Source organism: Physeter macrocephalus, chromosome 10 (genome assembly GCF_002837175.3).
Source record: "Physeter macrocephalus isolate SW-GA chromosome 10, ASM283717v5, whole genome shotgun sequence".
Taxonomy (NCBI): Eukaryota; Metazoa; Chordata; class Mammalia; order Artiodactyla; family Physeteridae; genus Physeter; species Physeter macrocephalus.
Window position 1 is genome coordinate 33,599,445 of NC_041223.1, and position 16,281 is coordinate 33,615,725.

Consider the following 16,281-nt stretch of genomic DNA (forward strand, 5'->3'; position numbering starts at 1 on the left):
GTAGTATAGTCTGAAGTCAGGGAGCCTGATTTCTCCAGCTCTGTTTTTCTTTCTCAATATTGCTTTGGCTATTCGGGGTCTTTTGTGTTTCCATACAAATTGTAAAATTTTTTTGTCCTAATTCTGTGAAAAATGCCATTGGTAATTTGGTAGGGATTGCATTGAACCTGTAGATTGCTTTGGGTAGTATAGTCATTTTCACAATATTGATTCTTCCAATCCAGGAACATGGTATATCTCTCCATCTGTTTGTGTCATCTTTGATTTCTTTCATCAGTATCTTAAAGTTTTCTGAGTACAGGTCTTTTGCCTCCCTATGTAGGTTTATTCCTAGGTATTTTATTCTTTTGTTGCAATGGTAAATGGGATACATCATACACAAAAATAGACTCAAAAAGTTTTAAAGACCTAAATATAAGGCCGGACACTATAAAACTCTTAGAGGAAAACATAGGCAGAACACATCACTCTTTGATGTAAATCACAGCAAGATCTTTTTTGACCCACCTCCTAGAGTAATGAAAATAAAAACAAAAATAAGCGGGACCTAATGAAACTTAAAAGCTTTTACACAGCAAAGGAAACCATAACAAGATGAAAAAACCCTCAGAATGGGAAAAAATATTTGCAAATGAAGCAACTGACAAGGGATTAACCTCCAAAATATACAAACAGCTCATGCAGCTCAATATCAAAAAAACAACCCAATCAAAAAATGGGCAGAAGACCTAAATAGACATTTCTCCAAAGAAGACATGCAGATGGCCAAGAGGCACATGAAATTACTAATTAGTAGAGAAATGCAAGTCAAAACTACAATGACGTATCACCTCACACCAGTCAGAATGGCCATCATCAAAAAATCTACAAACAATAAATGCTGGAGAGAGTGTGGAGAAAAGGGAACCCTCTTACACTGTTGGTGGGAATGTAAATTGATATAGCCACTATGGAGAACAGTATGGAGGTTCCTTAAAAAACTAAAAATAGAACTACCGTATGACCCAGCAATCCCACTCCTGGGCATATACCCTGAGAAAGCCGTAATTCCAAAAGGTACATGCACCCCAGTGTTCATTGCAGCACTATTTACAATAGCCAGGACATGGAAGCAACCTAAATGCACATCGACAGACGAATGGATAAAGAAGATGTGGTACATATATACAATGGAATATTACTATTACTCAGCCATAAAAAGGAGCGAAATTGGGTCATTTGCTGAGACGTGGATGGATCTAGAGACTGTCATACAGAGTGAAGTAAGTCTGAAAGAAACAAATATGGTATGTTAACGCATGTATGTGGAATCTAGAAAAATGGTACAGATGAACCTATTTGCAAAGCAGAAATAGAGACACAGATGTAGAGAACAAATGTATGGACACCAGGGTGGGAAGGGGAGGGTGGGATGAATTGGGAGATTGGGATTGACATATATACACTATGATGTATAAAATAGATAACTAATAAGAACCTACTGTATAGCACAGGGAACTCAGTGCTCTGTGGTGACCGAAACAGGAAGGAAATCCAAAAAGGAGGGGATATATGTATACATATAGCTGATTAACTTTGCTGTACAGACAAACTAACACAACATTGTAAAGCAACTATACTCCAATTAAAAAAAAAAAAAAGACACCTAGGAGGAAATGGTGGTGCTTTGCATTGAGTCCTAGAAGAAGGTAAGTACTGGTTTGGTATGAAGGGATTGGGGCAAGAGAGAGGTGTGTGTTATGGGTGTAGAAGGGAGAGAAAATGAGGATATGTTGAGGTGTGTGAAGAGCCTAAACAGTTGGAAATGAAACATCTTTTAGGTAAGATGTCTTTAAAAGGTGTATGTTTAGAAAATGTGTACATCAAGATGATAGTTCAAGCCATTGGGGTATACAGTCCTGAGGGCGTAGGGCCAAGAGAGGTCCAAGAACAGCTTTGGGGTATATCTCCTTCCACTTAAAGGATCGTAAAGGAAGAGATGCTTTGGAAGGAGCAGTTCAAACCATAGTAGTAGTGTCAGAAGAGGAAGATCATTGGCATCAGGGAAGACAATAGTCTTACAAGGAGGAAATGGTCAACTATGTCAAATAATTGAGAGAAGTAAACCAGATGAAGATTGATTAGAGACGAAGATTGGAGCTGAAGTTTACAAGTTCAAGGCTGACCTTCTAGAGGGCAGGTCGTTTTGAAGTGATGGGAACAGAAGCCTACTGGAGTAGGCCAAGATGTAAATAGGACTTGGAAGCTATGAGTTTAGTTGGGATTGTTGAGGGGAAGGAAAAAAGGAAGACATTTTATCAAAGTTTTTTTTTTCTCTCCTTTAATATTTTGCAGAGGAGAAACTTGATCATAAAATAGTTTCACACATAATTTTATAATATCTGATATCTGTATTTCTATACTTAGTTAATTCAAAATCTTCTTGGTCCCTGTTATCTAAAATATTGCTCAAGTAATTGAATAACTTTTGAAGAAAACTGTACTAAAGGTGGAAAATTCCCCAAGGACTTTGTCAGTCCTTGGGAGAGATTATTTTTATTTAATTTTGATGATTTTTTTTTTTTTTTTTTTTTTTTTTTTTTATGCGGTACGTGGGCCTCTCACCGCTGTGGCCTCTCCTGCTGCGGAGCACAGGCTGCGGACGCGCAGGCTCAGCGGCCATGGCTCACGGGCCCAGCCGCTCCACGGCATGTGGGATCTTCCCGGACCGGGGCACGAACCCGTGTTCCCTGAATCAGCAGGCAGACTCCCAACCGCTGCGCCACCAGGGAAGCCCGATGATTTTTAAATTTGACTCTTTCCCAAGTTTAAAATAAAATAATGTTAAAGTAAGCATGTTTGGAAGCTCTTGTTAAAGGGGCTGATAACTCTGATATATTAAAGCTTGTTCCACATTAACAGCTCTGTCAAAAGTACCCTTGAGGGCTTCCCTGGTGGCACAGTGGTTAAGAATCCGCCTGCCAATGCAGGGGACACGGGTTCGATCTCTGGTCCGCGAAGATCCCACATGCCGCGGAGCAAGTAATAAGTCTGTGCGTCACAACAACTGAGTCTGCGCTCTAGAGCCCGCGAGCCACAACTACTGAAGCTCATGCGCCTAGAGCCCGTGCTCCACAACAAGAGAAGCCACGGCAGTGAGAGGCCCCCGCACCGCAATGAAGAGTAGCCCCTGCTCACTACAACTAGAGAAAGTCCGCGCAGCAATGAAGACCCAATGCAGCCAAAAATAATAAAAAAAATAATAAATATTTTTTAAAAATACCCTTGGTTGGGAGATGTCGCTGTGTCTCTTCCTGCCTTTCTGCATTGCCACATATAAAAGAGTCATTGCTCTGCCCACTATAATCTATCTAGCAAAACTTGAGGAATATATATTAGATACATTGGAAAATACGATACTTTGTAAAACAAGATTTAGGACAAGTGTTATAAGCTTTGTTTCCCAATTCTAATTACTGAGAGGTAAGCAGCATGCATTGAAGTGCTCGTAATTCTCTTCTTCAAATTTTTTCATTTGCACACTCTCTAAAATAATTTTTACCAACTGTGTATCACCTTGCATATTTTTTAATTGAAATCCAAATTTTTTCATCATAAGTTTAAATAATTGCAAAGGACATTCTAATATTTTTAAATGTTTCAAGTGGAATTTTAATACCATAGTGACTTGATACCCTGTTATCTTTTTTAAAAAAGGCATGAAAGCTCTAATAGTAAGATATTTTAAATTGTTCTGTTTTTTCCTTGAGCTTCTATTTCCATTGTACTTTCTCCTTATAAATTTATCCTAAATTTATAAATTTAATAAAATTTAATAAATTTAATAAATTTATCCTAACCTATTCAGTGGTACAGATTAGTTCCATTTCTCTGCGACAAAAAAGTATGTATATATATTGAAGTTATAGTTGATCAAACAACAAAAATATATCACAAATTTCGATAGTTAATACATACAAAATTTAAGTTTTATTGAAAATGGGGTTCTTAATGAGAAAAGGATTTTTAGGTTTTTTTCTGTTTAATTATCCATGAATAGATATTACTTATTCCTAATAAATTTAGCATATTCTATTTTTCAAATATATATATATGTGCACTGAGAAACTTGTTTACATAAAAATGTAAACTGGAATTTAAAAAATTAGTTATAGCAGTGACAGTTTTTTAACTCCTTTAAAAATTTATCACATGCCAAAAATCATAGCGATCTATCAGCAAAATTATTTGTAATGATCCCAGCTAATAGGTCCTTCTTTATATTTATTGAAAACAAACAATTTGAAATAATGTGACTTGTGTATGGATTTGTTACCCAGCCGTTATGGTAATTCATTCTGTCAATTTCTGAGAAACATGCCAGAAAAATTATTACTGAATCAAAGAGTATAAGAATATTTAAAGCTCTTGTTGCACATATTGTCAAAGTGAGGATGAATAGGCATTTGGGTAGAAGTAAACTTGTATATGTATTTGAGATGTAAAAGGGGTTTCTCAAACTTCTACACCAAATATATGTAAGTACGAGATATATCTAAGTGTAATTTTTATGGAACTGTCCGTCATTTGGCTAAGAAACTACATATGAAGACAATAATAAAGAGTAAGAAAAGTTAACTTATCTAGGTAGAGAAATGCAATGACTAAGATTCCAGAGATATATGGTTAGTAAAAAAAAACCCCAAATCTTTCAGTCCCAGGACAACATACAGTCAGCCTAGAAGGATCCTTTGGCATCTGACCTCAGACTGTAAGAAGGACTTGCAAATTTCTGAATGGGTGCAAAGGTGGCAGATGACTTTTAAGGATGGTAAGTACAAAGCCAAGGATTTGGGAGAAACATTAAATTCAAATTTAAGACATAAAATATATTACTAAAATGTACTATTCTAGGTCTGACCTATAGTAGAAGCTTGGTAGACATTTTGTAGCTTGTTCCATGAAGACAAAGACCTAGTGACCTGTTGTGACTAAAAAGCATACTGAGCATTTAGGCTTATCAAAAGAGATGCTAAAAAACAACAGACTACACCCTATGGAGCTTTAGTAAACTAATCTGTATGAGAAGTCTGGATACAGTAAATGAGGTAAGTTATAGGAACAAACTCTTTAAAGTGTACCCATCATTTTGTGAATATTAGTTATGATGATGGCAATGGTGATGATGCTGTTTTAATGGAACCAGAGCAAGTCCAGAGTAGGACTCGCAGTGATGGGCTATGGGATGCTGTCAGTTGGAAAAGATTATGATTCTCCAGTGTGAATGTGTAGACTGAGAAGTGAAATCATTATAAATCATAAAGTTGTATAAATTGTGGATTTGTGAACATGAAGTGAGCATCAAACTAAGTGTTAAAGTAGATAATGCATCCAGGAATGAGACTGTCTACACACTGAGAACAGAGTATTTTCTCATCTGGTATCTGCAGTGTTTAATGTAGTAATTCACGCATGGTAGGTGCCCGGTGAATGTTAATGATTGTTGATCTAAAACCAATAGACTGCCAGTTATTTCTCCAGCAAAAATGGGTTTATTCGGGGTCAACAAAGAATTGTAATTCAGGGTTTGCAATCATGGTGAGCCCCATGCAAGTTCTTAATGAAAATGGAAAGGAGAACTCTTTTAAAGAGGGGAGAAATAAGTTGGGAGGGTTACAACAAACAGCGTCCATTGAGGAATTGAGGGTTGGAAGTACAGTGGCTTTTTATTGGCTGAGTTGTGACAGTTTCTCATTGGCTGAGCTCTTGCCAGCAAGAGGAAATCTTTCTTCTTCCTGTTGGGCCCTTCTATTGTCCTTGGGTGTGAGAGCGCCCCCTTCTGGTGGCCTTACTCTATTTTAATTGAGGTTTTGTTTATTAATTTTTACATGACTAACACTTAGAGATTACACGTATGTAATATAGGAGAATTCTAAAAGGATTCAAAGAAGGCAGGCAAGTTTAGCCATGGCAGAGGCATAATTAACTAAAAGATGCTGGTATCTTTGTCATGTTTCAAGTTGTTGTTGGTGAAGATGTCCATGTCATCCCGTTAGGCATTTGACAGGACTCTGGACCAAGTGGCTGGAGGCATTGTCCTGGAGTGGCCATTTTCTATTTAATTTATTTATTGTTCTTAGATATAAGCAATGTACTCAAGTATGCAAGATACAGTCTGTTTCCTCAAGAAATAATAGTGATGTTATTAGCCTTTATTGGGCAGTTACTTTGTACCCAGCAATATATTATCTGCTTTTGGTTTTTGTTTTGTTTTGTGGTACGCGGGCCTCTCACTGTTGTGGCCTCTCCCGTTGCGGAGCACAGGCTCCGGACGCGCAGGCTCAGCGGCCATGGCTCACGGGCCCAGCTGCTCAGCGGCATGTGGGATCTTCCCGGACCGGGGCACGAACCCGTGTCCCCTGTATCGGCAGGCGGACTCTCAACCACTGCGCCACCAGGGAAGCCCTATCTGTTTTATATACAGTGCAATCTAATTTTCACACCACACCTAAAAGGGGGTGATATTTTTATCGCCTATTTTACCAGTGAGGAACCTTCTCCACCAGGTCAATTAAGTGGCTGTACAAGGATTCAAACTGACCACAAAGCACATATCACTCACAGTGTGCAAAACGTTTACAGCCTGATCCAGGAGATGAAACCAAATGCTCTGGGGATGAGAGAGAGGGATATATTACATTACCTGGAAGGGTAAGAACGATTCCTCATGAGATGGCGCTGAGTTGGGTCAGTGGCGAGGCAAAGCCTGTCATGCTCAGTACCTGCAGGCCCTGCAGATAAGTGATCTCTCACGACTACTTGCCTTTCTGCGACTGTATGCATGAGGCTTAGTTGATATGTCAACTGGGATTAATTCAACAATATAGCTGTGATGTGATTTATGATAAGAAATATACATTTGGTCTTCATTCCCATTTCTGGCACAGAGCTCCTAAAAACCCTGGAATTCCCTAATGATGAGAGCCATAAAGGTGTCTTTTGTTATGTTAATGAGGCGAATTGGAAAGCAGCAAGGGAGGGTGCTGGTAGCCAAGGGAGCCAATCCTAATTAGAGGTTTGGAACTTTCAGTCCCACCCCCAGCCTCCAGGGAGGAGAGAGAGGCTAGGGATTCAGTTCAATCACCAATGGCCAATGATTTTATCAATCATACCTATGTAATGGATCCTCCATGAAAACCCAAAAGGAGGTGGTTTGGAGAGCTTCCAGGTCGGTGAACCGGAAGGCTTTCCTGTGCCACTGTGACAGGCCCCAAATTCCATGCGGACAGAATCCCCTTTGTTCAGGACGTCACCCTATGAATCTCTTCATCTGGCTGTTGATTTGTACCCTTTAATATCCTTTGTAATAAGCAGGTAATCTAGTCAGTAAACTGCTTTCATGGTTTCACTCTAGCAAGTTAATCAAACCCAAGGAGGGGGGGGTCTTAGGAACCTCTAATTTATAGCCAGTTGGTCAAAAGCTAGGTAATAACCTGAACTTGCAGTTGGCATCTGAAGTAGGAGTGGGGAGCAGTCTTGTAGGACTGAGCCCTTAACTGTGGGATCTGATGCTGTCTCCAGGTAGGCAGTGTCAGAAGTAAACTGAATTGAAGGACACCCAGCTGGTGTCAGAATTGCACAGTGGTGTTGGAAAACCTACACACTGGAACTGGAGTTAGAATAATAAAAGTACTGGTGATCTTTTTAAGGCAATAATGCTATGATTTCAAAGTGACGGGCTGAGGTTGAAAGAGACTCAAATCACAGTACCAGGCTTCTGTGATGTATGCCAACATTCATACATGTTCCCTGGTAAGGAATGAGCACATACCAGAGTCTGAATATCCTCAACTTGATGTCATCTTGTAACCTTTACTAAGACCCGTGCCCTTTAAATGTACCATAGTAAAATATAATTTGTTTAAGACCTATGAATCAGCATGAATTCTGAACAGTCTCCAAACCCAATCCTTGAAAGTTTTGTTTGATTTCTTTTTCTAACCGGTAGATCTCTAGAAAAAGGGCATTCTACCCTGAGGAAAATCACAAGGAAACCCAGAGGAAGGATGTGGAAGAAATGGCAAACTGATTAATGTGTCTGAGTCTAGGGTACAGAAAATGAAGAGAGGGGCAAGGCAGACTGGACACACTTCTGGCATGTTTGTAATGTATGACCTGTCATGTCTAATTGGACCAAGGGTGGACACTTGAGATGGACAATCAGTTTTCCTGGGAATTTAGAATTTAGACTGAGCGTTCTCTTGTTAGTCCCACACCCAGGTGGGATTGCGTCTGGGACATTCAGAGTTTCCTTATCCCATAATGGGGACTGAGCAGAGAAAGGGAAGGTTTTCCAAAATCAGGAGAAGAGTATGTAATTGGTAGGCAGTAGAGAGCCACTGAGATCTTTTTTTATTTGAGAATGACCTGTAATCAATCATCTAGTCTGCCAGAGACATCTAATACTTCTTAGTTCTGAAAATTGCTAAATTCACTGTGTTAAAGCTATTCCAAGGGCCTGCTCTAGCGTACTTTGCTGAGATGAAACCCAAGTACTTCTTTTCCACAGGAACTCAGCCTGAGTTCATGGGGCATCCAAAGGGAAGAATGACAGCCACGTGACTCTCCTACTTCCCTCCCTTCTGAAAAGGCTCAGTCATTTTAACACCTCTTCATTTGCTTATCCTGGACCCAGACTTACCCCTTGGCTTTTGGAAAATTATATTATTTCTTTGTTTTTTTCTTGACCATATGCAACTTACAAACCGTGGCTGTCCAAATCCATTGGAAAGCTCAACAACATGGGCTCTCTTAGTCTTAATAATGTCTGAGATTGTCTTCAGAGTTTTATTGTTGACAACAGCAGTCTTGTTATTTTTAAATGGTTCTTTTTCATACACTGACAATGCCTTCTGGAGAAGGTTGCAAACAGCTTCTTACCACCTTTCATATAAAGAGGGTTAATATGCCTATGTTTTCGTAGAGAGGGCAGCTGCAGCCCAGAGAGTACGGCCAGTGTTCTCATTTATCCTCCTCCTCCTAGTATGCTTTCAGATTTCTGATGATAGTGAGCCCAGCACTCTCGGAGATGAGCTTCTCCTGGCACATAGGTACTGTCATTCTCTCTCCCCTTGGCTCCTACCTACTTCTTCCCTTACCTGCTCTTAGCCTGCTCATTGTAAACACACTTCAATCCTTGCTTGATTAAGATTACTTGATATTGACCATAACATTCCCTGTACTGTTTCCTTGCTGGCCTCTTTCCTGCTTCCCTCACCTTTTAAGATGCTATTTGCAATTCCTTGAAAGTTCTTGAACTGATAAACATATAAGGAAAAAAGGCTGTAACAATTAATAACATTAATAATAATAACAACCATTTGGGTACTTAATCTGTGCCATGAACTGTGTTAGCACTTTGTAAACATTGTCTCATTAAATTCTGACTAAGGCTCACAAGTGAGGTATTTCTATAATTATCTCGATTTTCAGAAAGAGTAGCTGAGACTCAGAGAGTTTAAGTGACTTTCCTAATGGTAAACCTAGTAAGTGACAAAGCCAGGGCTTGAATCTACTTGTCCTGCCCAAGTCTATGCTTCTATACATAATACTATTATAACTCATTGCTTGGTGATACGAAATCATTTCTGAGAACCCTCAACATTGTTCATTTTCATAATATTTAGTCTTTGGCAGCCAAAATTCCCAGTGGTGATTTTGTTTCTCCTTGTTTTACTGTTATTGAAATCTGGGCTCCAGGTTCTCTCCAAGCTCATGGTCATCTCTTACTTCTCTTTCTTCCTTTACCAGGAGGTATTTACAGACATGTTTTCTTTACCTAATCAGGCAGTGCAGAGGCCAGCTCCTTAACCCAGTGTGATTATGTCAATGTTTTATTGGTTTTTAAATACCTTGCGTTAGATGTAATTCCCCAGGCAGATAGGCAAAAGAGTACAAAGGCCACTAGAAGGGAATGCTCTTGGCATGTGCGTGGATGGGTAAAAAAAGCCAGTGTGGCTGAGGCGGAGTGAACCAGAGTAGAGTTGTAGGATGATGAGGTCAGAGAGATAATAGTGGAGCCAGTTCATGAAAGGCTTTTCCTTGAATAATATGCGTTAGTCTTGGAGGGTTTTGAACAGAGAACATAAGATGCCTTGATGTAGGTTTTAAAATAATCACTCTGTTGCTGTTTTGAAAATAAATTCAGAGCTGGGGGGTAAGGATGCGGAGAACAAGAATGAAAACAAAGATCAGTGAGAAGGCTGTTGAAATAACCTAGGCAGGAGATACTATTGGCTCAGACCAAAATGGTAGCATGGGATCAGTGAGAATTGGTCAGATTCTGGATGTATTTTGAAAGGTAGGGCCAATGAGATTTCCTGACAGAATGGATGTGGAAATGCAACTACAAGATTTTTGGTCTAATCAAAGGGAGAATGGAATAGTCATTAACAAGGATGGGGAGAACTATGTGTACAGCAATATTGAGAGCAAAGATCGGGAGTTCAGTTTGGGGCATGTTAATTTCGAGTCATGTTAACATCTAAGTGGAGGTGATGAGTGGCAGTTGGATATTAAAATCTGTCCATCAGGAGAGGTATGGGCTGGAGATCCTTGTCTGGGAGTTGACAGCATGTAGATGGCATTTTAAATGATGAAGCGAAAGAGAGTCCTAGGAGATGGAGGCAGGATAAGGGATATGCAGAGGCCTCACCATAGGGATTGGAGTACAAGAAACAAAGAGTAACTGGGAAGTGTGAATTAGAAATGATTGCAACGTGTGTTGGGGAAAATCTATCTATATTACCTTAGGAAAATTAGTTGTCTATTTTCACATAGAGGGAGCTACTGATTCTCTGTGAGAAAAAATCAAAGTTTTGCATCAAATCTTTCGGTCCCTTTTCTTTTTTTTTTTTTTTTTTTTTCGCAGTACACGGGCTTCTCACTGCTGTGGCCTCTCCCGTTGCGGAGCACAGGCTCCGGACGCGCAGGCTCAGCGGCCATGGCTCACAGGCCCAGCCGCTCCACGGCATGTGGGATCTTCCCGGACCGGGGCACAAACCCATGTCCCCTGCATCGGCAGGCGGACTCTCAACCACTGCGCCACCAGGGAAGCCCCCTTTTCTGATTAACTCTACCAAATACAATATAAGGAGTCCACTTAGGTATCAGTATTTGCATTTCTTATGCTTACGGCAGTGATATCATTTTCCAGAGCCCCATAAATCTCCACACATTGTATTTGAAGATGTCTATTCGTTAAGAAGTGAAAAATTAGTACAGTGACTTGAAACAAGGATAATTTTGTGGTTCGGGGAATGGAATTCCTAAGTGCACATTTTGTAGTCTCCCTCCTCATCTGACAGGTTGTTCTACTCTGCTCTTTTGCTGGAATTGGATGATAGCACTTACCTTTTGTTTGGTACTTTATATATTATGAAAGTTTTTCATAATATATACTCTCATTTATTCCTCCCAACAGTCTTAGGAAGAAGGTAATACTTTTAGAGATGAGGAAACTTAGGCTCAGAGAGGCAAAGCAATTTACCCAAGGTCATTGAGCACATTTTGGACCTGACTCAAACTTAGAACCACCAGTTCTTTTCCTACTTCATTAAGATACACGAGAATCTTTCAATTTATTAGCTTTTTAAAAAATTTCAGTTCAGAGTAAGAAAGAAGGCAAAGGACATTTTCTGGGCTTGTTAGAAATGGGCTCTACTAGCCATTAAAAAACTACGTGAGGTTGTATAAAATGTAATCTAAAGATAATTAAGCTATTATAAATTTCTTCTAGGAAATCACTCTTTCTTAGTTTTTGTGTGCTTCTCTCTTGCACAGATTAGTTAGCATATAGGACATAACTTTTCCTTGATTGTCCCCAAGCTGCCTTGAGATTGGTCGAAATTGGAAAGCATCATGAAAGAAGAAGAAGGAAGCCAGTGAAGAAGACTAGGTGTGTGCCCCAGTTCACTGAAATGGGGCTTGCTAATGGTCTCCATTTTGTCCAGAAGTTTCCATCACTCTTATCTCTTATGTTTGCTAAAGTCTGTACTGTGTGAATTCCTCAAAGAGAACTAAAAAGCAATATCTTAAGTATTCTTGGATACATTTTCTGAGTATTGCTGATAAGGAGAGAGAACAGTAGATAAGGAGAGAGAACAGTACCAGAAGTGAGTGATAACCATTATTGTTATAAACAGGTTGCCATGGGGGCAGGTTTCCAACTGGATTATTTGCTGCCATGGATGAGAAGTTTGGCTTCATGAGGCAGAAGTGTGGGACTAATTTAGAGTACTGAAAAAAAGGGGGAGGCTTTGGGGAGCAAAAGGGACAGGCTAGATAAAGCTAGTCCTGACGGTTGGGAACACTGTATGTGGAAAACATTAAAGGATGACTCCAGAAGGAGGTGGGGATATGGAAATGATACATTTATTAATAAGGTACACGTGTAAGTGGAGATGAAGCAATATATCCCAAATGACAGCATCTGAGTGTATTTAGTTAGATGCTTCCATGTAAAAGAAATGAGATGTCAAGAGAATTTGGTGACGGCATGACTCAGGAATAACCATTACAGAGAACAATTTGATAAAAATGGCCTGGTGGAGGGGGAACACTTAGAAACTCAGAGAGAGTTAAATTGAATATTGTCAACTTCCTATCCCAGCTTCCACTCCCCAACTGTGTAAAGTTGTATACAAGATATTTATGGTTTTGGAGAATATCGTTGGTTTAGTGTAACCAATACGCCCAACTGAAATAAAGTAGGATATTCCTGAAATAAAGTAGGATATTCCTGAAATAATTAAGTGGGCATTCCATGGCACTTACAGTCACCAAGGAGCCTACACCTATTTTACTATGTTTCCTAGGTTTATCTATGACTGAAAATAATGGAAGACTGATATTTATTATACTTAGGTTAAGTTGAAAGATAGTGGAAGAAGACAATGGTAGCAATTAAAATTTCCATAAAAATTTGTTCTATTATAAGAAACAGGAAACCAAATCTTAAGCTTTAGATCTAATATTTGGGAGAACACTGACTTAGAAATTAGAAGACAGCTTACTCTCCCAATTATTAGTTTGATGATATTGACCAAATCATTGAGTGAGGATAATAAGCCTGTGTCAGTGAGTCAACCTGTCCAACAAACATCTCCTGGGCAAGCAGTGTGTGCCAGGCCCCGTGTTAGCCTTTGGGGATGCAAAGCAGTCTCTGCCCACAAGGACTTCAGGATCCTCTGAATGATAGGATTGTTGTAAAGAGTAAATAGGTTTAATGAGATGCATATAACAACACTGTGCACATGGTGAGCCTCTGTAAATATAAGATAGTAGTATTTGTGTCAATGAGCCCTCATTAAGCATTGAATGTGATAGATCCTGTTCAGAACATAATGTTAAACCATTACATGAGATCTTTCTAATTTTTCTTCCTGTTAAGTGTTTGTGTTTCTAAGCATAACTTCCTTGAAAACAAAGACATTCTAAAAAACAATTAGAGTTTCACGCCCACGTCATGCCCTTTTATTCATTAGCTCTCTCTCTTTTTCTGTTATTTTGAAAATACTCACTTTGAAGGAGAGAAACTGCCAGGAGGAAGCGCCAGGCAAACATCACAGCTGCCGTGTACACAATGGCAGAAATTCACAGTCAAAATGCAACTCTGGGTATATTTTGAAGGTAGAACAAATAGGATTTTCTGATGGATTGGATATGAAGTGTGAGGGAAATAACAAGATTCAAGAATGGTTCCAAAGGTTTTGGCTTGAGAATCTAGAAGGATATGTTTGCCACCATTTAAGATGGGGAAGACTTCAGGGAGAGAAGGTTGGGAACAGAGAGTGGTAGAGATCATATGTTTCACTTTGGGGTATGTTAGATTTGAGATGTCTACTGGCTTCCAAGGGGAGACGTTAGTTAGGCAGTTAAGACGAGCACATCTGGAGTTCAGGAGAGAGGTCTGGGTTGGAGTTTTAACTTGAGAGTCACAGAATCTTTATAGGCAGGAGACTGCGTGTGATCACAAGAAGTATGAGCATGGATTTAAAAGAGAAGGGAGCCAGAAACAGACCCAGTGCGCTCCAGCTTTTAAGAAGTCAAGGAAAAGAGGAAAATGGAACCAAGAGATAGGAGGGAAACCCAGAGTGTGGCATCCAAAAGCCAAGTGAAAAAGTGTATCAGGTAGGAGGGAACCACCAGCTGTATCACCCTATCAGATAGAAACTTATCAAATGTTGTTAACAAGTAAGAGGAGGACTGGCAGTTGATCATTGAATTTAGCAACATAGATTTCACTGGTGATCTTGAGGAGAGCGGATCTGATAGAATGGCAGGGGGAAAGTAGGGTTGAAGAGGGTTTAAGAGAGATGGGCAGGAGAATTGGAGAAAATACATGAAAACACTTTCAGAGAGTTTTGCTTATATAGAAGAGCAGAGACATGGGGTTAATAGCTGACAGGAGAAGTGGCGTCAAGGGAAGGTTGTTTTCCTTTTGTTTTTTAAACATGGGAGAAATTTCAGAATGGAAATGATCCAGTAAAGGGGAAATTGATGTCGCAGGTAAGGGGAGAATGGCTGGAGACATATTCTCCAGCAGTGAGATGAGATGTGTTAAAGTAATCAAACAAGGGGCACATTAGACTGAGGGGGCTGTGATGCTTTGGTAGCTTAGGTGAGCAAACCAACACCTAAGCCAGAGTTAACTCCTGGAAATGCTTCAAGGTTAAGAAGAACAATCAATTACAAACAGCCAACTGGGCTTTCCCATGTAATGCAACCTCTTAAGCTACAGCCAGTCGAATAATTTTCTTGTTTTGCTTCCTTGTCATCTCTATAAAAACCTTGCCCCAGCTCCTGTCAGGAATGCTCCAAACCACTTCCAGTTTGGTGCTGCCCGATTGGAATCAATGTTTGCCCAAACAAACTCCTAAAAATTTTAATATGCCTTGGTGTATCTTTTAACAGAAGGGATGGGATGTAGTTCACAAAATGAGGAACTGGCTTTTGAGAGGTACATGGGTGTGCGTGTGGGTAGAAGAACAGGTATTCCTCTGTAGTCCTAGGAGGGACGTCCACGGATGTGAGAGCAGATGCTGGCAACTGTAGGTGGTGGTAGGAAGCTGGGAAGTTCTTTTCTGGATGCTTCCATTTTCTCAGTGAAGTAGGAATCGGGTCGTCAGTTGAGAAATGTGTGTGAGGAGGGAAGTGTAGGAGGTTTAAGAAGTGAGTAAGTGTGAAAAAGTCATTCAGGGGAGTAGAGAGTGAATGGACTAGGGAAATACAGGGTGATCACAGGGTCCTATCAAGAGCCCGTTTCTGCTAAGATGACCAGTTGTTCCAGTTTGCCCTGGTTTCAGGAGTTTTCTGGGACCTGGATTTCAATGCTAAAACTGGGGTAGTCCTGGCCAAACCAGGGTGGTTGGTCAAACTGTTTCTTAGTCACGAACTGCGAGAAGTTGATGTGGTTGGTTGTTTTTCGGCAGCTATGAACAGCTGCATGAGTGCAGGTTAAATTAGGGAAAGAGAGAGATTGAGATTTGATGGGAGTTATAGTTTTGCCAAAGAGTACATCAAACAATATAATTCACCAGTTGTACTTCTAGATATATACCCAAAAGAATAGAAAGCAGAGTCTTGAAGAGAGATTTGTACACCCATGTTCATAGTGGCGTTATTCACAAAGCCAAAAGGTAGAAGCAACCCAAGTGTCCTTGGACAGATAACTGGATAAATAAAATAGGATGTATACATACAGTGGAGTATTATTCAGCCTTAACAGGAAGGAAATTCTGACACATGCTACAGCATGGATAAGCCTGAGGATACCGAGGTAAGTGAAACAAGCCAGTCGCAAAGACAAATACTGTATGATTCCACTTAAATGAGGTGGAATCTAGAATAGTCAAATAGCCCTAGAATAGTCGAATTCATAGAGACAGAACGTAGAATGGTGGTTGCCAGGGACTGGGGGAAGGGAGAAATGTGGAATTATTATTGAATGGGTACAGATGTTAGGTCAGCTGCACCAGAGAACTGGGAAGTTGTGATACGAGAGAGTCAATTTTTGAGAAAAGCAGGAAAGAACCAACCAGGCCTCAGGAAGAAGTGCCCCTTTGATCAGAGGCTGTGATCTTGGTGAGCTGCTGTACCTTTTCCCACTGCATTCCACTCCCCATGCTGGGAGAAAGGTCATCCACTGAGAGGACCATGGAGTGGCTGCTTCTCACAACTCTGCCTGGAAGGGGGAGGGGATTAGACGAGCCAACCAAACAACGCTGTTCAAAGGCTCCTGTG